Source organism: Pinus tabuliformis, chromosome 5_1 (genome assembly GCF_031772625.1).
Source record: "Pinus tabuliformis cultivar Carrire ecotype Pingquan chromosome 5_1, CPIR1, whole genome shotgun sequence".
NCBI lineage: Eukaryota > Viridiplantae > Streptophyta > Pinopsida > Pinales > Pinaceae > Pinus > Pinus tabuliformis.
In genome coordinates this window covers 199,008,287-199,034,979 of record NC_142305.1, presented here as the reverse complement: position 1 = coordinate 199,034,979, position 26,693 = coordinate 199,008,287, and positions in this window count along the sequence as shown.

The following is a 26,693-nucleotide window of genomic DNA, read 5'->3' as shown; positions in this document are numbered from 1 at the left end:
CAACTTTAGATGCACACCTTTTATCAGATTCTTTTAGTTGTTTTTCCAGGTCTTTCTATTTCCTTTCTACTTCTTGTACTTGGAGTTTCGATAGAGAAACTTCCTCTTTAAGTGTGCAATTTCCCTTCTATGTGTTCCTCCATGCTTTAAAGATACTAATTAACTCATTTTCTTTGTCCTCTTCTGATACATCTTCTTCATCATTGTTTGATTCTTTAACACGAGGATCTACATGATTATCAACATTTTTATATTGACCTGTATGGTTTTTTACCTTGATAGAGATCTTGGAGGTTCTCCCAAAGATGTTTATTGGATGAGTATTGAACAACTTTCGCTTTTACGATGTTTGAGAAAGTACTAAGAATTACATTTATGGCTTTCATATTGTATCTTCTATATTATTTGGTATACTTATCTCCAAATATGACAAAGTTCCATACATAATATTATTGAGTTTTCAAATAAGCTTCCATTCTATATTTACAGAGTACAAAACTTAATTCACTGAACATAGGAATTAGAGCAACATATTCATCAATGGTAATTGGATCTAAAACTATTTGAACACCTAGAAGTTCCTTTAATTCATTTGAATGCTTGGTGACTTGCTTCTTTAATTTTCCCATCCTTGTACTATGATATTTTCCTTCTAGATATTAAGTTGCTACTGAAGGAACCTACTCTAATACCAATTCTTGGAATACTTAGGGGACGTGAATGAATATTTCTTAGCAATTAGCACTTATTAATCCTTTTTAGAGAATTAATTAATCTTCAACATTATTATTATTATTATCATCATCATCATCATCTTCACATAACCATAAACATTCAACAATAGTAACAACACCATAGAACAATGCAGAAAGATAGAGACAATAGACACAAATATTTTTAGGTGGAAAACTCCCTCCAGGTCAGAAACTGACAAATGATTCGTATTAATTTTCTTCTTCTCTTTAAAATAAATAATTACATCAAGTTTTCAGCTCCAACTGAAGGAGGCTCCAACCCCCTGATTTATAGGTTACACCCTAAAGGATTCTCCAACACCTTGTTTTCCAACTATAACTGGGAGGATGCTCCATTGCCTTAGATCTGAAGCTCCAACCTAGCGGATGCTCCAACACCTTGTGCACCAACTGCAACCAGAAGGACGCTCCAACACTTTGTGATTTATCATCTCCCACTGAAAGGATGCTCTAATGACCTGTGAAAGTTATGACCTATCCTAACATCACCTTGTCGCCTTGAAATGTTCTTAGGCTACAACTTGAAGGTGACTCCAATCACCTGCCTTGCACTACCTTTCCACCCTGAGGAGCCGACAGATCGTGTTTCAGAATTTTCGCACTAGATCCCCCTATGCTCTAAATCAACATAAGAAAATTGTAAAGAAGATATTGATGCTTTGCTTGGTAAGAATATCACTGACAAGCACTAATAGCCACACTTCTCAACAGTGATCTAACTAACCACTATAAAACATTGTTCACCAAAATGACATATGCTTAATCTCAATGCCAAATCAAGCCACTACACAAACCACACATCGAACCCTGATTGTCAATATGGTTACATCCACTGATCGCTATATAAAAAAAAAAAATTCATTGTTACTCCCATTGCACTGAACTGCTCATGAATGAATATGTGTTTAACAGTTCATAGAGAAATCATCCAAATCATTGTGCCAAGCTTCTTATGTTACTACAAGTATTGGGTGTTGATGTTCAATGATGTCAGAATCCTGGATGACTTAGGTCATCCCTATGATCCTCTTGCAACTGTATAAATTTTTTCCAGTGCAAGGTTACCAACATGTGTTTTATAGCTTCTCATATATGGCTATGAAGCACCTTCTAGATTGTTTTCATACAATGTTGTCCCTGTCATGCCAAGTCGATTCAAAAGCATCATATAAATTTCCTTGTTTAGCTGCTGAAATCTAAGGATGAAATAATGACAATCCCATACATATATTTTTACTCTCATTAAGTTACACAAGTACAAATTGGGCTAACATCCTATGACTATTCATCAGACATGCGAATTTTTGGTGTCAGACATTTGACACATTGGAGCTGAGAAACTCATCTTCATCATTGTGTTGAAAAGTCGACACATTATAAAGTGTCAGATCTTCAATGAGCAGATACTGAATCCTCGACACCAAAAATGGTTGAAAATGTCATTAAAAATTTGACGCTTTGAGGTTTGTTTTGTGATGCCCACATTCGTCGGATATGCAACAAGAAAAAAATTGGTGTACATGCGAAAATGAATTAGATATGTGATGTTTTAACAAAAAATATCCTCCACCTAAGATGGAAAATTAGTGACATTGTAATGTCAGAGATTCAATGCTTTATTGGTATAATCTGAGGTGACCTTCAATTCGTTCTGTCACCCTATATGTAAAAGGTTGTTACACTTGTCTATCGAATAGTCAACAATTTGTTAATCTAGTCCGATGAGAGTGTCCGATGGTGTAGCATCAGATAATCAACAGTAGAACAAGTTTATGCGATGGGAGTGTTATATCTCTGATGCTTATTTTCATTGCTAATGTGTTGAATATCCGACAGTTGTCCCATTAGATAAGATATGGATATGCCATGGTTTACACATATTGTTGAATATTGGACGAGCTTCTCAGCATTAAAAAAAAATTTATAGCTTTATATGTGTTTTTCTTGTTTTACTGAGGAATCCTATTTCAGGAACTCAAGAAATTCCAAGCATCGTGAAAAACTAAGAGAAGGTATGAGGTAATTTTACAAGATATGAAGTCTTAAAAATTGCATGCTATTGTAATTATGAAAAGACATCATAAGGTCTGCTTATTATCTATCATCTTGGAAAGATGTCAAATATTCCTCAAAAGGTTCTAAGTATTATTAAAGAATTATGAGCATAAACCTTTATTATAAATCATAGAATAAATTCATCCTTTCTTATTTCAAGAGGAACGAGATCCTCTCTCTATACCTATGCATAGAAATTCAAGACCGAGTTTCATTATGAGCATTAGTATTGTCACAAGAGGATCGAGACATATAAAGTTAACCTGCATGTGAAAGGATCCTAAATTCATCTATAAAGCCTTCGTTCTAGATAAGTTTTGAGTGATCATAGTCTAAAGTTTAAAGGCATGTGCATAAGTCTCTTTTGGAAGCCCTAAAAGGCTTGTCAGTTTCACCTTTTCAAAGGGAGTTGAAATAATTATTGAAAGAGGATACACTTGTGCATAAAAGAGATCCAAGATCGAGGATATTGTGTTAGATCCCTATAATACTAGTGTAGCCCCCTTATTTTTAATGTTGTGCCCATGTAACCCCCATATTGTTATTGTGGTGCCCCATAGAAGCCGACTATTTTTATTGTTGTGCCCTTACATTATTATTGTTATTGAGGATTTGATTATATTGTTACCCCTTAGACTCCTATATATATAAATGTGGTCTTGTCATTTGTATCATCCAATAATTTTTCATTTATGTAATGTAAAGGAGGTTTCCCCCTCCAAGAGGATATCTTTTAAGTCGTTGATCTATCTTTTTGTGACCTAGTTGCATAACATTTGGTATCAGAGCTTTGGATCCTAGGGTTTCACTGCTTCAAATAGACCATCATGGAATTTTTGGTATAAATTTTTTTCTACAAAGATTCAGAAGCTTAAATTATGACCACGTAGGGTCAAAATCTTGATGAACTTTGTGCTAGAATTTTAAATCTTGGTTCACTATATTTTATAGATATGGTCGGAATAAGTTAGGGTTTCTGTAGGCTCCATAATTTAGTCTCGAACATGTGACCTAGGGAAAATCATCATAACTTTTGTTTTAGGAATCAAATTTGAATTATGTAAATAGTGGCTAAAATTTCACGTATTGTAGTTTCTCGTGTAGCAATTTTAGGGTTGAAGGTTGAAACAGTGACACGTGGCATCCCCTGTAGCTTTTCTCTTCTAAACTAGTCCATAATCAGGCCATCATGGGACATTTGGTAGAGATCTATATTGAAGAATCCAATATTGGTCTGAATTGTTGCATTGGAAAGAAGATTTATAGGGCTACCACAAGGCCATATTTCAGGGCTTGGAAATCTGAAATTTGTTGAAATATGGCAACAAGAATATTCAAATTTAATTTTTCCTTCAATTAAATTGTGAATTAAAATCAAATTTAGTCTTAATAGCTACTTGGAAATAATTAATTAATTAATTTAAAATTAATTAGTTGGGGAAATTCAAGTTAGAAGTGTTTCTGAAGTCATGAAAGAGTTATCCATTAAATTAAGGAGATAAGATTGAGTTATATTTGAGTTGTAATTAGTTAACTCATTTTATTGAGATAAGTCCAGTTAAATTAGTTCCAAATTGTTTGAGGAACGAATAGTGAGTTAACAATCAGTTGATGCATTAATGCACTCAACTAGTGCTACTCCAGTTAACTGAAGATTCTCTCATCAGAAACTCATGCATGTCTATTCTGAGAAAGACCCAGTTGAGATTAATGTTAAAGGATAGTGTACTATCAATTGCATGTGTTTTCTCATGGAGAAAACTCATGCATGCAGTCAAGGATAAATCCTTGAGGATTGTGTAGTTTTGAAGGGAGATCATCCACTTGGTAAAAAGAGAATCATCCCAGAGGAACAACGCAAGAAAATAGGAGCTTGGAGGGCGGAGAGGAAGGCTAGAGAGAAGCCAAGATTTTTTGTAAGCATCTGTGAGGATTGTCCTAAGAGCTGGCTAGCTATGAGAGCTAAGGCTTTGTATAATTCCTACATATTTACACTATATATGATAATACAATAGTGTTGGTTTTTTAGCTGAGGCTTTCCCCAAAGTATTTCCATGTGTATTGTGCCATTGATTCTTCTTCTTCTGGTTATATTGTTTAGCTTGATCTTTAAGCTTCCACAAATTGATAGTAGAAGTAGGTTATAGTATTATGCTTTGATTTATATTGCATTATTAGGTTAATCTACCATCAGATTTTCTACATCATATTTTCTACCTGGTATTGGAGCTGGATTTGTAGAAATCTTCTACATGGTATCAAAGGTGTGAACAGTATACTGAGAAGAGAATTCAAAATTTGAAGTTCGGGGTTGCAAGTGAAAATCGAATTCATATCATACTTTAAGGTTTGCCAATGGCGTTCAATGGCTTGAGACTCGAGTATGCCTTGGAAGGTAGCTTGAATTACATAGCATGGAAAGATAGAATGGAGGCTGTATTAGAAGACAATGGCTTGAAGGAATTCATTGATCAAGAAATCCCAAAGCTAGCTTCAAATAATGCATAAGAGTTGGCTGAGTGCAAGAACTGTGTGGTGAAGGCGAGACGGATCATCCTTGAGGGAGTTCGAGAAATTGGCGCTCAAGGATAAGCTCAAGGATAAGCTTTGAAGAATCAAGATGGAGAAGGGCGATACTACTTCCACATATCTAAACAAGCTCACCACTTGCAGAGATGAGCTTGGAAGTGTGGGAATAACTACTGCCGATGATGATATGGTGAGCCTCGCTCTCCTTGGCTATTAGGGTCCCACCCTAACCCCCTTATTTATGTAATAGGATCGAGTCATAGTTATAGCTAAGTAAAGAGTCAATAAAGCCCATATTAATAATTGTAAGTGGTTAACTCGCATTTAATGAAGTCACCATAGTTAGTTGCAAATGGGCCATGGTATTAGATAGATGGTATTAATAAGAACCATGGTATTTCCCCATGGTATTGCTTGTATGAATTCTATATAAAGGATAGAGACTCCCCTTGAGGAGCATCGTGTCTTATTTTGTATTAAGTTCAACTCTATTGGAGGTTGTCCCCTTGAAGAGGCAAGTGAACATTGCTTTCTGGATAATAAAATACTTGCTGTTATTTCTCATTGTTCTATGTTCTAGGTATATTTCTTCTCATATTTGGTATTCTGGTATTGTCTTGTAGGTTAAGAGCATAACAAGTGGTATCAGAGCGCTTTCCAGGGCCAATGGGATCTCCAATTTTTAGCAATTTTTTTTTTGGCTAGAGACATGTTCTGGTGTCTTTAAACCACGAGATGAATCATTGAGCGCATAAACCTGTGGATTTGGGGAGGCATGCATGCAGGAAATATAAGAGGTGGTCATGCTTGTTGGACTCCCTTGTAACCCCTGTGGGTACCCCTTTGAGTAGTAGCACATTAGACAGAATCGCGCATGGACTGTCTTCCAAGTACCCTCTGGGTATATCAGAAGCCCCCTAGCTCCCTTGAAACCTCGCCATAGATAAACTGTCGGCCATCTTGCTGCTACAATACACCGAGAACAACACTTGGAGAGATTACTCACATGTACAATAGGGTAGTCAGGTTGTACGGCTAAGGGTACTATTGATCCTCCTTGGTTAGTGCCCTGAAAAATTGGGCCGAGTACTACTGTCAGACCCTTATGTATATTGTGATCTGTAGCACTTGACACTCCTGGAGACCATAGTTCCCTTCTCTATCTGTGGATCACACATAATCTTTTCCAGTTCAACTCGCGCAAGTGGGGTTTTTGTTGTAGCAACAACAATCAGTTCCATCATTCAGATTTATCAAAACATCCATTCAGATCTATCAGAAATGCAACAGTAATTAGTTCCGCCATTTCAGATCTATCAGATCAACCATTCAGATCTCTCAGATCCATCAGATCTGCCATCCAGATCTATGTAGTTGTGTGGGTTCCTATACCTGAGTGTGATTTTCGCAGGACTTTTGGCAGCATTGACAATTCTGGGATTCGGCTACTGCAGTATTCCTAAGCAAGGAGTAAACTCTGTTCGTAGTAAAAAAAAAAGACTGAGACCCCCTCGGGGCACTTATTGGTGAATTAGCCCATCATAATCAAGACGATGAGCTGAGCAAAGTGGTACCATTCAATTGTTAGTGCCAAAAAAATCCAGGAGGTCCCAAAATTTCAAGTACATTAGATCGGTACATGGTAGAAACTAGAGCTCAAGCTATGGCAAATGAGAAGATAGACGAACTTAAATCAACATTGAACGAGGTCATGACGGTGCTGAAAAACTTAAATACAACACTCTCTAAGGGAAAGGTGGAGGCACACGAGGAGGCCTATATTGGCAATGAAAATAGTGAGGGTGAGTCTAGCCAGTCGCTTCACCTATATGGCACCCACCAACAATCCCATCCGCGACCACTCAAGCTGGACATGTATAAATTTGTTGGCTCTCACCCGGTAGCATGGATAGCACAAATGGAGCAATATTTCAATCTAAATTACATCCTGGATAATGTGACTTAGCTTAGTGTGGGTATCATGTACTTGGAAAATGAAAGATGGCAATGGTGGCAATGGCATCAACGTTGCTATGGAAGGCCCTTGACTTGGGAGACATTCAAAAAAGCTCTTATGGATCACTTTGACCATGAATCTGCCTTTTTGGGTCATCTCACTAAGCTCCGATAGACAGGAACAGTGGATGAATATATTACAGACTTTGAAGCCTTAACTTTCCACACTGGTGGTTTACAATATGAGTTCTACACGGAATGTTTTGTCAGTGGTCTTAAAGAAGCCATACAAGCCCACGTCTCACTACACCACCCTAGCTCATGGATACGAGCTTGCAGGATAGCTCGTGAAGTAGAACATGCGTTAGCGACCCAGTCCAGTCGCCCAAATTTCATCACCAAAGGTCACTCCTCACAGGCTGAAAGCACTACCCAAACACTCAAGGTTCAAAAGGTGACATCGACAGAAATGGCAGAAAGAAGAAAGCCTACTATGATGAGAAATACTCCCCTGGGCATAAATGAAAGGAGCCCAAATTCTTTCAAATTGATGCTACTGATCACAGTTCATCAGAGGAAGCCCCACCACTTGAGGAACCAGAGGAGGAAGAAGAGGACAACCAGCAAAGACAATGTAACTGAAGAACCGGTTATCTTGTGGCATGCTTTGGCAGGGATTTCTTCGCCTCAAAATCTCAAGATCAAAGGTTTTATTAAGCATCGCCTAGTAGTAGTTTTGATTGATAGTGGAAGTACACACAATTTTATCCATCAAAGAGTCGCGGAAGTAGTGCATTGTTTTGTTCGAGAAGTTTCTAACTTCCAGGTCCAAATTGCTAATGGGGGAATAATGAAATGTGAAGGCCATTGTGAAAATGTCAAACTTCAAATGGGGGATTATCAGTTAAAGACGCAAATTTTTGCCATACACATGGGAGGGTGCGACATTGTTGTCGGTGATGAATGGCTTCGCACACTTGGCCCAATCACAATGGATTTCCAGGAGTTATATATGAGCTTTAAGCAGAACAACCACACACATACCCTCCGCAGACTCCAGGCGGGAGGTCCCTCTATCATCAGCTCACATCGGATGGAAAAATTGTTAAAAAATGGCCACCATGGAGTTATATCTCAATTTAATGCCATCCAGGCCTTCGAACCCAATTCTCTTCATATTCATCCTGAGATGCAACAGATCTTAAATAATCATCTGCCAGTCTTTGACAAGCCTCATGAGCTTCCACCATCGAGAGGGGAACATGATCATAGCATCACTTTGGTCCCATGGGCGCAACCACCAAATGTGCGCCCATATAGATATACGTTCGTCCAAAAGAATGAAATAGAAAAAATAATCAAGGAACTTTTTGAAGCAGGCGTCATTCGTCCCAGCATTAGTCCTTATTCATCGCCGGTGGTCATGTTGCTCAAGAAAGATGGGGAATGGCATATGTGTCTAGACTTCAGGGCCCTTAATAAGTTGACAGTCAAAGATAAATTTCCGATCCCGGTTGTCAATGATTTGCTGGATGAACTAAATGGGGATCAATTCTTTACTAAGCTTCATCTTCACTCAGGCTACCACCAAATTCGCATGAAAGAAGTCGACGTTCCAAAGACTACTTTCCGAACTCATGATGGCCATTATGAGTTCCTGGTCATGCCATTCGGTATTTGTAATGCCCCATCCAATTTTCAGAGCCTTATGAACCACCTGCTCAAACCATATCTCAGAAAATTTGTCCTTGTTTTCTTTGATGACATTCTCACCTACAGTCGCACTTGGGCTGCACATCTTCAACATGTAGATCTGCTCTTGTAACTACTCTGCAAGCATAAATTATTTGTCAAGATGTCCAAGTGTTCTTTTGGCATGGAAGAAGTTGAGTATTTGGGCCACATTGTGGGGTGTGAAGGTGTGAAGGTGGACCCCAAAAAGATCTTGGAAATGCAGGATTGGCCTCAACCTAAGACCTTGAAGAGCCTGAGAGGATTTTTCGGTCTCACAGGCTACTATCGCAAATTTGTTCGCAATTATGGTTGCATTGAGAGGCCCCTCACTCAAATCCTCAAGAAAAATTCATTCCTCTGGAATGATGAAGCACAATAGGCCTTTACAGCTCTAAAAAATGCCATGTGTTCCACTCTAGTCTTAACACTACTCAACTTCACCAAATCTTTTGTGATTGAATGTGATGCTTCGGGTATGGGTATTGGGGTAGTCTTAATGCAGGAAGGTCGACCCTTGGCATTCGTGAGCCAACAACTAAGTGGGAAGAATATGGGCCAATCTACCTATGAGAAGGAGATGATGGCCATCTTACATGCAGTAGATACTTGACGACCATACTTATTGGGGTGACGTTTCCAAATCTGCATAGACCATCAAAGCCTTAAATATTTTTAGAGCAATGCCTATCCTCACCACAACAAAATAAATGGCTCGCCAAAATTCTTGCCTATGATTATGAGATAATCTACAAGAAATGGTGCGAAAATATTGTAGCAGATGCATTATCCCACCAATTTGAGGAGGAAAGTACCCTGCTCGTAATTTCCCTTCCCATTCCAGAATGGATTGAAGAGGCTCGCAAGGAATGGTTTTCACATACCTAGCTCTCCCAACTCATTACTCAATTGCAGGCAGATCCAAATTCCACAACGGGCTACTTGTGGCAGGAATATATTCTTCGCTACAAGGACAGAGTCGTAATATCACCAACATACACCCTCAAAAGCCGCATTTTGGTGGAGTTGCACTCATATCCCACTGCAGGACATTCAGTTTTTTAGAAGACATATGCTCACACTCTAAGATCATTTTTTTGGACAGGCATGAAAAAGGACATTCTTACTTTTGTAGTTGAATGCGACATCTGTCAGCGCCACAAAGGAGAAATAGCCAAATCACCAGGCACATTACAGCCATTTCCCATCCCGACATCAATTTGGATGGAGGTTTATATGGATTTCATTACGGTTATTCCAAATTCAGGAAACAAGTCAGTCATCATGGTGGTCATGGACAAACTTTCTAATTATTCTCATTTTTTTGCCCTACCCCACCCTTTTAAACCGACTTTGGTCGCTCAATATTTCATGGAACAGATCTTCAAATTACATGGCATGCCCACTTCCATTGTGTCTGATCATGTCCCGGTCTTCACCAGTAACTTTTGGCAGGAACTCTTCGGGCTACAAGGTACCCAACTACAACTCAATACTTCCTATCATCCACAAACTAATGGTCAAACTAAAGCAGTCAACAAATGTCTAGAAATCTACCTTAGGTGTTTCACTTCAGAAAATCAACATCTTTGGGTATAGTGGTTATCTCTAGCTGAATGGTGGTATAACACCAACTATCATGCCACCACCAAAATGACTCCATATGAAGCAGTTTATGGTCAACTCCCTCCTTCCCCTACTTCTTATATCAAGGGATTCTTGAAGGTACAAGTAGTGGATCAACTCCTACAGAACCGCACAACCATGTTGGCCCATCTTCGAGAGAATCTTCATCAAGCTCAAAACTGCATGAAGCAATAGGTAGATCAACATCGCTTAGAACGCCAAGTTCAAGAAGGGGATCAATTATTTTTGAGGCTGCAACCATATAAGCAAAAATCACTCAAAGACAAGGGTTGTCAGAAACTATCTCCAAAATTCTACGGACCGTATCAAGTACTTTAGCGCATTGGAGAAGTTGACTACAAGCTAGCTTTGCCACCCACTGCAAAAATCCATCCAGTTTTCCATGTTTCATGCCTCAAGAAAGTGATTGGGAACAATTGTAGAATTCAAACCAGTCTACCTGAACTGGATGAAGAAGGATCAATCTGGCTCCAACCTGAACAGGTTCTGGACACACGAGAACGGCACCTGCATGGTCGCATGATCAAGGAAGTCATCATCAAGTGGAAAGACACCTCTCCGGAAGATGCAACCTGGGAACCAGCCACTATTCTTTAGCAGTTTCCAGAGCTTCAACCTTGAGGACAAGGCTATTCTTATGGGGGAGGGCAAGTTAGGGTCCCACCCTAACCCCCTTATTTATGTAATAGGATCGAGTCATAGTTATAGTTAAGTAAAGAGTTAATAAAACCCATATTAATAATAGTAAGTGGTTAACCTGCATTTAATGAAGGGACCACAGTTAGTTACAAATGGGCCATGGTATTAGATAGATGGTATTAATAAGAACCATGGTATTTCCCCATGGCATTGCTTGTATGAATCCTATATAAAGGATAAAGACTCCCCTCGAGGAGCATCTTGTCTTATTTTGTATTGAGTTCAGCTCTATGGGAGGTTGCCCCCTCGAAGAGGCAAGTGAACATTGCTTTCTAAATAATAAAATACTTGCTATTATTTCTCATTGCTCTATGTTCTAGGTACATTTCTTCGCATATTTGGTATTTTGGTATCGTCTTTCAGGTTAAGAGCATAACATTGGCCTTCCAATGAGTTGGAATAGCTACCAGGACTCTGTGAATGGAAGGGAGAAACTACTAGATTGGGAACGACTGTGGTCGGATATTATGCAAGAGGAGATTAGGAGGAGCAAACGAGATGGTTCTTCATCCAATATTGATGATGAAGAAAATCTAGCCTTAGCAAGTAAGGCAAGGAAAGGGAAGTGGAAGGCTTCCCATTTCAAATCAAATTCTTCCCATGGAGGGAAGAAGGGTGACAATTCTAAAGTAAGATTCTTTAATTGGCACAATATGGGACATTATGCGACTAATTTCCCATCGAAGAAGTCCAAGAAGTGATCCTCAGAAGGATCAGAAGGTGAGGCATTAGCCTCTTAGTTTGAAATGGACTTTACCCTCATTGCATGCATGGTGTCATCGATGATGGGTTATGTCTGGTATCTTGACAATGGAGCCTCATTCCACATGACTGGTGATAAAAATTTATTAAAAATTTATTTAGTGCCTTGGAGGAGAAAGACCTCAAGATGCGCATAGAGATGGGTGACGACGGAAGGTATAGTGTTTCAGGAGTGGGCATGGTTGCTTTTCATAGGGTGCATGGAGCTCCTCTCACCTTGACAGATGTGATGTATGTGCCTGGACTGAAGAATAACTTGGTATCGGTCATGATGTTGGAGGACAAAAGCTACAATGTTGTCTTCAGCAAAGGAAAGGCATTCCTAAGACACATAGACATGGGTCAAACCAAGAGGATAGGGATTCAGGTGAAGAATCTATATAAACTAGAGGCAGATGATTGTGCAACATTGAGTACAAAAGCAGAGTTGGTGCAAAGCCAAGACATTGGCGAGTTGTGGCACAGGTGGTTGGGCCATTTACATCATGGGGATTTGATGATAATGTAGCAGATATCTACAGGACATCGCAAAGGTAGACTTGAGCAAGTTGACACATGCAAAGGTTGTACCTTGGGAAAGTACACCAAGTCTTCCTTTCATGATCAAGACAATCGAGCAGAGGCTATCTTAGAGTGCATTCATACTGATTTGTGTGGACTATTCTCGATGACATCCACAATGAAGCAAAGGAATTATGTGATTTTAATTGATGACTATTCTCGTAAATGTTGGATTTATTTCATGCAGAAGAAGGACCAAACCTTCACAAAGTTTTGTGAGTTCAAAGCTTTGGTCAAGAAAGAGTCAGGGAAGAAGATCAAGGCCTCTAGAAGCGACAACAGTGGAGAATATGTCTCTCAAGAGTTTAAGGACTTTTGTGCAGTGGAAGAAATTAAATGAGAGTTGATGACACCTCATAACCTACAGCAGAATGGGGTAGCCAAGAGGAAGAACAAAACTATTGTAGGGGCAGCATGGGCAATGCTGCATGACCAAGGCCTACCACTTCACTTGTGGGCTGAGGCATGCAACACAGTGGTCTATTTGTAGAATAGAAGCCCACATCACATACTTGAGATGAAGACACCGGAGGAAGCTTTCTCCAGTAAGAGACCAGATGTGGGTCACTTATGGATGCATAGAAGAAAACTGAGCCAACAGTAGAGTTGGGGATATTTGTCGGGTACACTGATACACCTCACAACTATCAGGTGTACTTACCTACCAGTCGAATGAAAGTGGTTCGCAGAGATCTCAAGTTTGATGAGTAGAAGGCCATGCGGGTTTCCCTTGAGAGGGAGCTCCCACTACAGGCTATGGAGGAACTGTTGGTTCCTAAGGAGGAGGAGCCTCAGATTGATGCAAAGCAGCCACATGTAGAGGTTCTAGGAGTGGAGAGATCCACTCAACTAGGGTCTTCCAAGATAGATGGAAGCTCACAAGAGAAGATGATATATTGTTGGAGGATGTGAGAGAGAATGTGGGAGCACCATCTTCTCAGTGCAGATAGAGGAGGTCACCTGAGAGGTACACTGGGTACATGGCCCTTGCTAGGAAATGCATTGAGACCAAGCCATCTTCCTTTGAGGAAGCAATGTAGCAATTGATTTGGGTTGGTGCTATGGTGGAGGAGTATGACTCCATAGTTCATAATAGTGTTTGGGACATGGTTTCGAGACCGGAGAACAAGTCAGTTGTGAATTCCCATTGGCTTTACAAGGTAAAGAAAGATGCTGATGGTAGTGTGGAGAAGCATAAGGCAAGATTTCTTGCCCAAGGCTTTTACGAATCAAGGGGATTGACTATGATGAGACTTTTGCTCCTGTCAAAAGGTACTCATCTATCAGATCTATGTTGGCACTATCAGCACAGATGGGTTGGAATATCCAGTAGATGGATGTGAAGATTGCATTCCTCAATGGCCAGATTGAGGAAGAGGTGTACATAGAGCAACCAGAAGGTTTTGAGACCTTTGATCGTTAGTCACATGTGTGCTGACTCAAGAGAGCGTTGTAGGGGCTGTAGCAAGCACCTCGTGCTTGGTACACCAGGATAGAAAAATACTTCACCAAGCTGGGCTTCACAAAGAGTGAAGCTGATGCGAACCTGTACCACATCGTGGTGAAAGGTAAGATGTTGATCATCGTACTTTATTTTGATGATCTCATATTGACTGGTGATGATCAGTTGATCGTGTCTTGCAAGGAGGACCTTGTAAGAGAATTTGAGATGAAAGACAGGGGCCTCATGCATTACTTTCTTAGCATGGAAGTGTGGTAGAAGGATGGGGAGCTATTTGTGTCTCAGGGCAAGTATGCCAATGAGATACTCAAGAGATTCCACATGGAGAAGTGCAAGCCCATGCAGACTCCTCTACCAGGTAACTAGAGGACAGAGGTTGCTACTTCAAGAGAAGTGGTAGAGGCTACTGTGTACATGCAGCTTATGGGTTCACTGATGTACTTAGTGAACACACGACCAGATTTGTGCTATGCGGTGAATCAGCTGAGTCAAGCAATGGTTTAGCCTACCAAGATGTTTTGGAAGGTGGAAAAGCATGTATTGAGATACCTTAGAGGCACATCTCAGTATGTATTATGGTACAGATGGATAGAGGGAGTGAAGCTACAAGGCTTCACTGATGCAGATTGGGCAGGGAGTCCATCAGAGTGAAAGAGCACATCAGGAGGTGTTTTCAACCTTGGGTCATCGATAGTTTCTTGGTACATCAGGAAATAGAGGTCGGTTGCACTCAGCTTGGCAGAGGTAGAATACATGGGTTCAAGTTAGGCAGCATGTGAGGCCATTTGGATGTGGAAAATCCTAGTTGGTTTGTTTTATCAGAGGATGGATCCAACTGTGATCTATTGTGATAATCATAGTTATATCAAACTCTCTGAGAATCCAGTATTTCATGATAGGTCCCTGCACATCGACATCCGGTATCATCATCTCTGAGACTGTGTAGCGAGGAGGATCATGTTGCTGCTGTATGTTTCGACAAAGGAGTAAGATGCTGAAATTTTGACAAAGGCATTGTCAAAGTGTAAATTCGAGTTCCATATAGATAGGATCTAGGTGGAAGATAATCCCTTTCTTGTTGAGAGGGAGTGTTGAAATATGTCAACAAGAATATTCTAATTTAGTTTGTCCTTGAATTAAATTGTGAATTAAAATTGAATTTAGTCTTAACAACTACTTGGAGATAATTAATTAATTTATTCTAAATTAATTAGTTGGAGAAATTCAAGTTAGAAGTATTTTGAAGTCATGCAAGAGTTATCCCTTAAATTAAGGAGATAAGATAGACTTATATTTGAGTTGTCATTAGTTAAATCAATTTACTGAGTTAAGTCCAGTTAAATTAGTTCCAAACTATTTGAGGAACTAATAGTGAGTTAATAGTGAGTTGATGCATTAATGCACTCAACTAGTGCTACTTTAGTTAACTGAAGATTCCCTCATCATAAACTCATGACTTTCTATTCTGAGAAAGACCCAGTTGAGATTAATGTTCAAGGGCAATGTACTATCAGTTGCATGTGTTTTCTCAGGTAGAAAACTCATGCATGTAGTCAAGGATAAATCCTTGAGGAATGCGTAGTTTTGAAGGGAGATCATCCACTTGGTAACATGAGAATCATCCCAAAGGAACAACAGAAAGAAATAGGAGCTTGGAGGGCAAAGAGGAAGGCTAGAGAGAAGTCAAGATTGCCTATGAGCATCTGTGAGGATTGTACTGAGAGCTAGCTAGTTGTGAAAGCTAATGCTTTGTATAATTCCTATTTATTTCCACCATGTATCATAATACAATAGTGTGGGATTTTTAGTTGAGGCTTTCCCCAAAGTATTTTCATGTGTATTGTGCCATTGATTCTTCTTCTTCTGGTTATATTGTTTAGCTCGATATTTAAGCTTTCACAAATTGATAGTAGAAGTAGGTTATAGTATTCTCCTTTGATTTATATTGCATTATCGGGTTAACCTACCATCATATTTTCTACAAAATTACAGTGATATAAAAATTTCAATATCGAGCTCCTAAAAAGAAAGGAAAAGGTGTGTATTTTTTAAAATGTGCATAACATATGTTTGAAAAATAATTTTTAAGTGATTCAAAGGGAATATTGAAGCAGAGATATCAGTATTTGGTTCTAAAATTCCTCCAAAAAAATTAAAATAATATATATATATATATATATATATACACCCATTAAGCCCTCAGAAATCTCTACTATGACGCATGAAGAGGAAGAATTACAGCATGATATATCAAAATTATAGGACCAAGTGCAACAAATTTTGCTCTCACATAGAGAAACCAAAGATGACATGGATGGCTTAAAAGGGGACATGGATGGATTAAAAGGTGACATGAATGTTTTAAAAGCAAACATGGAAGCAATGATCAATGTCAAGATAGAAAGATTGACAAAGTTACTGCAAGAAAGGCTTCCAGGTGGTGACAAGGTAATCCATGAAAATCATGATGAGGACAAAAGGAATATGAGTTATGATTTTAGAGACTCTAATGTGGGGTTTAAGAACCACCACATTCTAAAGATAAATATGAGTAAGTTTGATGGCAAGGATTTGGTAACATGGATACTATAGATGGAGCAATAATTTTTTCTATAGGATGTGCAACCCTCAAAAAAGGTACATATTTCATCTCTATATTTAGAACCCAGTGAGTTTTTATGGTATAGATGAATTTTTTCTTGTAAACCACTTGTCTCTTGGTCAATTTTTATGGATGAAATGATAGCACATTATGAAGATACAAAGAGAAACACTTCCTTTAGCCAATTGATAAATCTCAAACAAAAGGGTTCAATGACATATCACATTGAAGACTTCGAAAATTGAATATTAGGGTAACCGATATTACAGAGGAGCATAAGATTGATGTCTTCATAAGGACTTTAAAAGATAACATTCAACATGAGGTTCACCTTTGGGAACCTTGTTCATTGGAGAAGGAATTCAGGGTGGCAAGAAAATTTGAATGCAAAATTATGGAAATAAGGAAGTCTACCACTCACAACCATAAAGATGGAAGTGTTGTTGCTCCTAGTCTTCCACAACCTACAAGGTTGAAAACACAACAATCAGAGGAAAAAATAGAGAAAATATATTTCTTATAGTTGTGATGGAAAATAAATTAAAGGTCATAAGTGTGCTAAGAAGAAATTATTCTACATAGATTGTAAAGATGAGGAAGAAAATAAACAAGAAACGTCAAAAGAGGAGGATATACACTAGGAACCAACCCTAGAGAAAGAAGAAATGAATCCAACCATATCTTGTAATGCATTGGTAGGAATTACCACTCCTCAAACTGTCAAGATAGAAGGATATATCAAGAAGAAAAGGGTTATAGTGTCGATTGATTCGGGTAGTACCCATAATTTTATTCATTATAAGATAGCCAAGGATTTGAATTGCTTCCTATATCCAACACCATAGTGTCAAATGATGGCTTCAAATGGAGGAACTATAAATTGCTATAGAAAGTACCATAATATCAAGATAACCATGGGGGAATATGTATTGAATAATCCAATTCTTTCCATTCCAATGGGTGGTGTTATTGTTGTACTAGGAGTCCAATGGTTACAATCTTTAGGGATGATAGCTTTAAATTTTCAAGAACTTTTCTTGATTTTTTTTTTTTTGGGAATGAAAGGAATTTGTTAAGGGGTATCACAAGGAAACCAGAAAAGGTAATCAATGGGGCGTAATTTCACAATTATGCACACTAGAGGTTCAAACATCAAAATCATTTATTTCTCTAGATCTCCAAATAGTCTTGGACAATCATTCCAAGGTGTTTGAAACTCCTAAAGGCCTCCCACCTATTCATGATCGTGATCATGCTATTCATTTAATTCCAAGAATTTTTCCTCCAAATGTCAGGCCTTAAGGATATCCTTATGCCCAAAAGAGTAAAATTGAATGTATGGTTGCAGAAATGCTAGAGGTTGGTATAATTCATCCTAGTCAAAGTTATTTCTCTGCTCCAGTAGTATTGGTGCACAAGGATGGATCATGGTGTATGTGTCCGTATTATAGGGAGATCAACAAACTCACTATTAAAGATAAATTTCCCATTCCTGTCATTGATGAATTGTTGGATTAATTAAATGGAGCAATTTACTTCACCAAGCTAGATCTTCATTCAAGATATCATAAAATTAGAATGAAGACTGAAGACATTCCGAAAACAACATTCAGAACTCATGAGGGTCATTATGAATTTTTAAGCATGGATTTTGGCCTTACTAATTCACCTTCCACATTTCAAGGTTTGTTGAATTCCATTTTAAAACCCTTCCTTAGAAAAAAAATTTTAGTATTTTTTGATGATATACTAATATACAACAAGTCTTGGAAGGATCTTGCTCAACATGTTGATAGAGTTCTCAAACTATTGGAGGAGAAACAATTATATGAAAAAACCTCCAAATGTTTCTTTAGAGTACAAGAGGTGGAATATTTGGGTCATATTGTATCTCATAAGGGTGTTAAGGTATAGACTAACAAAATTAAGCCATTAAGAAATGGAAAATCCCAACAACCATAAAGCATGTTCGATGATTCCTTGGGTTGACAGGGTATTATCACAATTTTGTTAAAAATAATGGGAGAATAGTGGCACCTATAACATCATCAGTGAAGAAATATTCATTTTCTTGGACTCCAAAATCAATGAAGGCCTTCAAACATCTTAAATAGGAAACGTGCCAAACACTGGTCTTAGCTATGGCAGACATCACAAATTTTTTTTAATTGTGGAATGTGAGGCCTTAGAAAATGGTATTTGAAGGAAGACCCATTTCTTTCGAAATTCATCCAATTAGAGGAAAGTATTGATATAAGCCTATTGATGAGAAATAAATGTTGGCAATAGTAGATGCATTAAAGCAATGACAACCTTACTTAAAGGGAATACTTAAATAATTTTTGGAACAAATCATGATAGTCTTAAATAATTTTTGGAACAAATATTATATTTAGAAGAGAAAAAAAAATGGGTGACAAAGATGTTGGGTTATGACTTTGAAATCATCTGCAAAAAGGGAAGAAAAATGTTGTTGCAGATGCACTCTCAAGAAAGGATGAGGATGTGGAAGAATTGCTTTGTGCCATTTCTATTATCCACCCTGAGTGGATAATCGAAGCAAGGGATGAATTGAAGAATGATGAAGAGGTGTGGTCACTTATTCAAAAGTTGCAGCAAGATCCCAGTACATCTGATACATTTATCTGGTAAAACGATTCGTTATGGTGCAGATATCACTTATATCTTTGTAATAATTACCAACTCAAACAAAAGATTCTTGTGGAATTGCAGACCTCTCCCTTAGGAGGGAACTCAAGATTTTTAAAAACTTACCATATGGTCAAGAAGGAATTTTTCTGGGATGGCCTTAAATGTGATATTTATAAGTTTGTGGCTGAATGTTTGTTTTTCCAACAAAATAAATTTGAGACAATTAATACCCCAAGTTTGTTACAACCTTTAGCCATTCCAAGTCAGTGTTAGGAGGAGGTCCCAATGGATTTTATCATAGGTTTACCCAGGTCTGAAGGAAAGAGTGTCATCATGGTGGTAGTTGATAAATTTACCAATTATGCACACTTTTGTGCATTATCTGATCCTTTTAAATCCAATACAATTGCTACCGCATTTATGGAAACAATTAAAAAGCTTCATGGAAACGCAAAGCTTATAGTAAGTGATAGAGGTCCCATTTTCACTGGAATGTTTTTGACAAAATTATTTTCTTATCTTGGTACTTAATTAGATCATAGCTCATCTTATCATCCTCAATCTAATGGGAAAACTGAGATAGTGAACAAATGTTTGGAAGGATATCTTCATTTCTTTGTATTTGATAAACAAGCACAATGGTCAAGTGGTTACCTCTAGCTAACTGGTGGTATAACACTTCCTTCTATACTGCAATAAAAATGACCTCATTTATGGACCTTTATGAATATCATCCACCATCAATCACATCATATTTCAAATAAAATTCTAAGGTTCAAGTAGTGGAATATCACATCGAGCATCAACAACAATTTCTCCAACTCTTAAAGGATAACCTCTCTATGGTGCAGAATCGAATGAAACAACAGGCAGATCAACATCGTAGTGAAAGAAGTTTTGATGTAGGTAAATGGGTATTTTTATGGATACAACCATGCAAAAAAATGTCTCTCAAGAAAGATAAGAAGGATAATAAATTATCATCTAAGTACTATGGTCCTTACAAGGTGTTGCAAAAGATTGGTACTATGGCATATAAATTGGAGTTGCCTGCATCTTTCCAAGTACACCTAGTTTTCGATGTTTCATGATTAAAGAAGGTTATTAGTGATAATATTCCAGTTCAAACAGTGTTTCCAGAACTTGACGAAGAAGGAAAAATCATATTTGAGCCTGAAGCAGTCACGGAAACAAGAAATCGATAGTTACAAAATCGATTAATTTCAGAGTATCTCATTGAGCGGAAGAATTTACCCATTGAATATTCCATATGGGAGGATGATAATTTTATATAAAAGCATCCAGAACTACTCAATCATTGAGGAAAACACTTTTTTAAATGAAAGGGGCATGTTAGGTACCTATAATACTAGTGTAGCCCCCTTATTGTTATTGTTAGTGTATCCCCCTTATTGTTATTTTTGTGCCCATGTAGCCCCCGTATTATTATTGTGGTGCCCCATAGAAGCCACTCTTTTTATTGTTGTGCCCTTACATTATTATTGTTATGTAGGTTTTGATTATACTGTGACCCCTTAGAATCTTATATATACAAAGGAGGTCTTTTCATTTTTATCATCCAAGAATTGTTCATTTATGTAATGTAAAGGAGGTTTCCCCCTTGAAGAGGATAATTTTTAAGTCGTTGCTCTATATTTTTGTGAGATGGTTTCATAACATATTGATGAACTTTTTTTGAGCTTAATTCTTATTGAGAGAATTCCAAAAAACATACTCTACATTTTTCCATTTTTCCATTGGTTCTGTGAGGTGAATACCATCATCCAAAAATTAGAGCACTCTATTTTTTTTTTAATACAATCCAAACACCTTTGTGATGAGTTGTTGACTGTCAAAATTCCAACCCTCATATCGCAAACCCGGTGAAGAAAGGAAAAAAACATTATTTATTATGTTAAGAAGCAAGTTTTGGTCATGGAGAATCGATTAGGAACAAGGTTGAGTTGTTTCACCTTCCTGAAACCGCAATATAGTTTTTTTAAGGGGCACTACAAAATAATTTTGCAATGGCTACAATATTATAATGAGCGTTACGAAATCATTTTGTAGTGACTGTACATAAAATTTTGGGGGACTACATGCTCAATTTTTAAGTCTTTGTTAGTTTATCCTTTGTATTTCCAAGTTTGGAGGATAAAAGGTAGGGGTATTTTGTATTGTTTGACATTGAATATGTTAAAGGGTTGAATCCATTGTTATATGGATTGAGAAGATTGGTGATATTGACGCCGACCTATGAGCCTAAAAGTTTCTTGAATTTGATGTAAATACAGAGTTGTGTGTGGAGTAGCCTAGGGTTATTGGAATTCGGGGTAACCTAAACTGCATCAAGTGGTATCAGAGAGATGAAAATATCTTATCTTTACAACTCATAGAGAAAGATATAGGGAGCTCTTAGAGGAAGTAGAGTTTGCAGCAGATTAAGGTAAATTTTTGTTTTCAAATTAAATTAAATTGAGGTTTGTTGATTGTGAGGTGTTGTGAAGACATAGTGGAGGATGCTTACCTTGAAGTAGAATAGAATGACATAGGAAATAATCAAGAGGAAGAATGGTGTTGATTTAAAGAATAGGAAGGTCTACAACAATAAAGGGATTATAGTAGTAAGAAGAATTCTGCAACAACATTTGTGTGTTCAAGTGAATATTGAACAAAGAGGTATTGTTCTTTTGTTTTAAGTTAATTGTATATTAATTGCTTATTACAAATAGCAGTGATGAATGTTTGAATTTGAGGATGATGACAACGAACCTTGTAGTAGAAAGTGAGGAAGAAAAAAAACATTCTTAGAGGAAGAAGGTGATTAAATTTCATGCAGAAGTAAGAAGAGTAGAGAGTGCTCAAATGAATATTCCAAAGGAAGGGGTCAACATAAATACCAAGAGAAGTGTAGGCATGGGTGAGATTAGTATGGTATTTTAGAAACATGTTGATTGAGTAAGCTTGTTTCAGTGGCTTATTTGCAGCTCACCATGAGAAGGAAAAAGCTCATTGAAGAAGGATATCTGTGACTAATGTGGGTTATTGTAAAGGTTCAAATAGAAGCCATAGTAGATCAAGTCAGGAAAAACATAATAGAGAAGGAGTTGAAATCTAATTACAACTAGAGATGATTAGACGACTGCTACAGAAAGATGAGGAAGACTAGGTTTATAGATGGACTCTCTAGAAGAAAGTAAAATGGAATTTGTTGTAGGTGAAGTTGAGACATAGATAAAATTCTCAATTTATGGAGAAATTCAAGGAGTTTGAACATAAGATAAATGATCAATTGGAGGAAAAGCTCAAAGGAGTTGAGCTGCAACAAAGGACAATTATTCATGAAGAAGTTCTTTGTGAACTTAAACAAGGAGTAAATACTGAAGAGATAGAGAATGATAACGCTGAAAGGAGATTAGCTGAAAGTCTCATGGGCCATTTGGAAACTGTTGGCATTATGACACAGGTTTGGCACTATGGCACAGGTGTTGTCCTTAATGGCAACCCACTCAGATGGCAGATCACTGTTCAGGCTCTCAGAATGAAAGGAAAAGATATATATGCAGGTTTCATTTGACGAAGTCGCGTATACACATGGGATTGCCGATCAAAATTCACGTATGCATATGCACGTACTTTCATGCACGAAAAAGAACGCACGTGTGGGAAAACTTATTTTTTGTCCATGGTATTTAGTCCTTGGTATTTGGACCATAGTATCTCGTCTGAAGTGTTGAACCCAGGTATTTGTTCCATGGTATTGATTTGTTATGGTTTTGGACCATGGTATTGTGTAAGGCCTAAGACTATAAAATGGGAAGGAGATCGTTAGGCATGGATATTGACTTAAGTATTGAATATCTAATGAAGAGCTAAATCTGAAATACTGGTCATTGGGTTATGGCGCATAGCAGGATCTGAATCTAGGAGGAACCTGAGCGCAAGAAGAAGGATAAGTACTATTGATGGGTCAAGATCTTAAGGCTTGAATAGTAGTATCTTTGTGTGATTTTGATATGTTATTTATGGCACATGACTTGATCTATAAATCAGATAATCTAGGTATAACTGATGTTTGAATAAGTAAAAAGGATGAATTATCTTTTATAGATCTGTACGCAGGTTCAGCAAAGCAAAGGCGCGTATACACGTTGGTTCTGTAATTCAAAATAGCATATACGCAGGTTGGCCTTAATTCAGAAGCGTATGCATGTAGGTTGTACACATTGAAGTAGCGTACATCTCTTGGTATATGTTTTAGCTACTTCTGTTTATTGCTGCAGTGGTCTGGGTTTGGAATTGGTGTTTGGTTACTGTTACTGTTTTCTGGGTACAACATTCATAGAAGTGACTATTTGATTCAGTTTTTTTTGGTGCAAAGGAGATTGGTTGATACAGATACACTTGATTTTTGATTGATGTTATTCATGGATCCAGTTTGAAAATTTATGAAACATGGTCCCTGGAAGAAGGTTGTAGCCTTCTGTAGGGCAGCACTTACGTACTAGTACCTCAGCTAGTACAAGAGCTAAGGGGGTTGTAGCTCCCTTCCAGGAGAAGCTGGAGAATGAGGGAAGGTTGTAGCCTTCTATAGGTAGCAGCCTACATACTGGTATAAGACTGCACCAATACAAAATCATTGTAAGAAGAAGTTTCTAATTAAAAGAAGATAGAGACGAATTGCAGTAGGTGGTTTTCACCCACATTGGGTTTCCACCTTATATCTTTGTGTCCATGTGTGTGATGATCTGTTATGTTTTACTGCTCCTGTTTATTGTTCTTATGATTAATGAAGTCCTGATGCACTGATTAAAGATCAACAATTAATGAATCTTAAGTTTTCTTATATACGCTAGTTTCTTTAGACACAGTAGCGTATATACGCAGTTTCCCATAGTTGAAGTAGCGTATACAAATCTGATTGTGAAATGAAAAATAATTGATTTCATAATACTGATTCACCCCTCCCTCAGTATTATTTCCAATAATTGGTATCAGAGCTAAGTTCTTCAGAAGAGGCTTGATCGCTTGAAGGAAGATCTATCATGATGAGCAACTACGAAAAGGAGGCATCTATCAGGCCACCAATCTTTGATGGAAGCAACTTTGTCTATTGGAAGGTAAGAATCACAGCCTATCTTCAATCTCTTGGTACAGAATTTTGGGATATCGTGGAAACAGGATACACATTTCCATCAGCAACTCCTACAGACACGACTTGTAAAAAGCAGTATGAAACAAATGCAAAGGTTTTTAATACTCTATTAGGGAGTTTATCTCAATCACAATTTGTAAAGGTTATGAAGCTCAAAACCGCAAAAGAAATATGGGACAAGATCGTTCTGAGCTATGAAGGAGATGATCAGGTAAAACATGCAAAACTACAAAATCTCAAAATCCAATATGAAAATCCCAGAATGCACAATGATGAAAGTGTGGCTAATTATTTCTTACGTATAGATCAGATTGTTAATTGTATGAAAAACTTGGGTGAAGAGATAAAATAATCTACTTTGGTTGAAAAGGTTCTAAGATCTTTGTCTTCTAAGTTTGAATCAAAAGTTTCAACCATAGAAGAAAAGAAGAATCTTTAAAGCATTACCATGTCACAGTTGCACGGAATCCTAACTGATTTCAAAATGAGAAAAGGGGGACCATCAGACATGAGAGAATATGAATTCAAAGCCTCAGGAAAAGGAGAATACAATGAGTCAGGACATATGTCAGAAGGAGAGGAAGAATCAAACTTTGTCAAGAACCTTCAATGGGGTTCTGGAATATTTAGAGGTAAGTTACCTTTTAAATGCTTTGCTTCTGGGAGAGTCAGTCACTATGCAGCCAAGTGTCCTCATAAAGATAAGCTTGACAAAGGCAAGGAACCGGTTAGATGGAACAGAAAACAGAATGTAAGTAAGAAGAGCTATTATACACATGAAGACAATGATGGATTTTCAAATAGTGATGAAGATGAACAAGGTAATGATTATAGACTTTTGATGGATTTTGAAGATGATGATTTCTTGGATGATATCGATGATGAAGGTATTTATGAAGAAATTTCTAAACTTAAAATTTGTTTAGAAGAAAAGAATATGATTATAGATACTCTGACATTCCAACTTGCTGAAAGGGAAAAACACAATGAAAAGTTAGAATGTGGAATTGTGGGACTTAGAAAAGATATTGAGAGAACAAAAGCTCTTAATCTTAGATTTGCTAAAGGATCTAAAACTTTAGATGAGATTATCAAAGTGCAGCGTTCTCCTCTAATCAAGACAGGTCTTGGGTATACTGAATAAGAATCTCAAGCACAGAAGCCATCTACCTCCAAAAGTTATCTTGAAGTAGCAAGGAGAAGTGAACAGGTTGACAATCGACAACAAAGGCACAATGCAGATCACCAGGTAAATCAGGGACAATTTACTTCAAGAATGAACAGAGATCACCAAGTAAATCGAGAGCAATCTACTTCAAGGATGAACAGAAGCTACAACCAATCGCAGCTAAATCACTCTCAATTTACCTCAAGAATGAATGGCTATGGAAATTACAATCACCTGGACAGAAGGCTTGATAATCGCAGGAATTTCTTCAATGGCCAATGTTTCTCTTGTCATAACTTTGGACACAAAGCAGCTCAATGTGTTTCCTACAAGAACATCATGATCAGAGAAGTACGAAATCAAAGGATTGTGACTAGAATCATGAAAAGAACCTACAATAACTTTTTTGCTCTTGAAAATGAAATAGAATGTTTTATTTGTAACAACTTCGGTCATGAAGATTCTGAATGTAGGAGTAGGCTTCAGCAAGCAACTCAGAAGGAGAAAGCTTCATTGAGACCCAAAACATGGAGGAAGAAAGAACCGCAACCAGAAAGATATGGTATAGCCTTATACGCAGAAGGGCAAGAAAATCTGTGGTACATCAACAATGGATGCTCGAAAAATATGACAGGTGATAAAGAAAAACTTTAATCATATAGTGCCTTAGAAAAGGAAAAGAAGGTCTCATTTTGAAATGACACCCCTGCATTCATAAAAGGTAAAGGTTCTGTTCTTTTGAAAGAAAATGTCAAAGCTAGAAATGTCATGTATGTTGATGGCTTAAAGCATAATCTATTGAGTGTCAGTCAAATGTTTGATCAAGGAAATGAGGTAATATTTCGATCAAATGGATGTATTTTTCGTGAGCTTGATACAGGAGAAGCAGTGATCAAAGGCATAAGAACACCAAATAATCTATACATACTCAACAATGCTATCTAAGCAAGAATGATGAA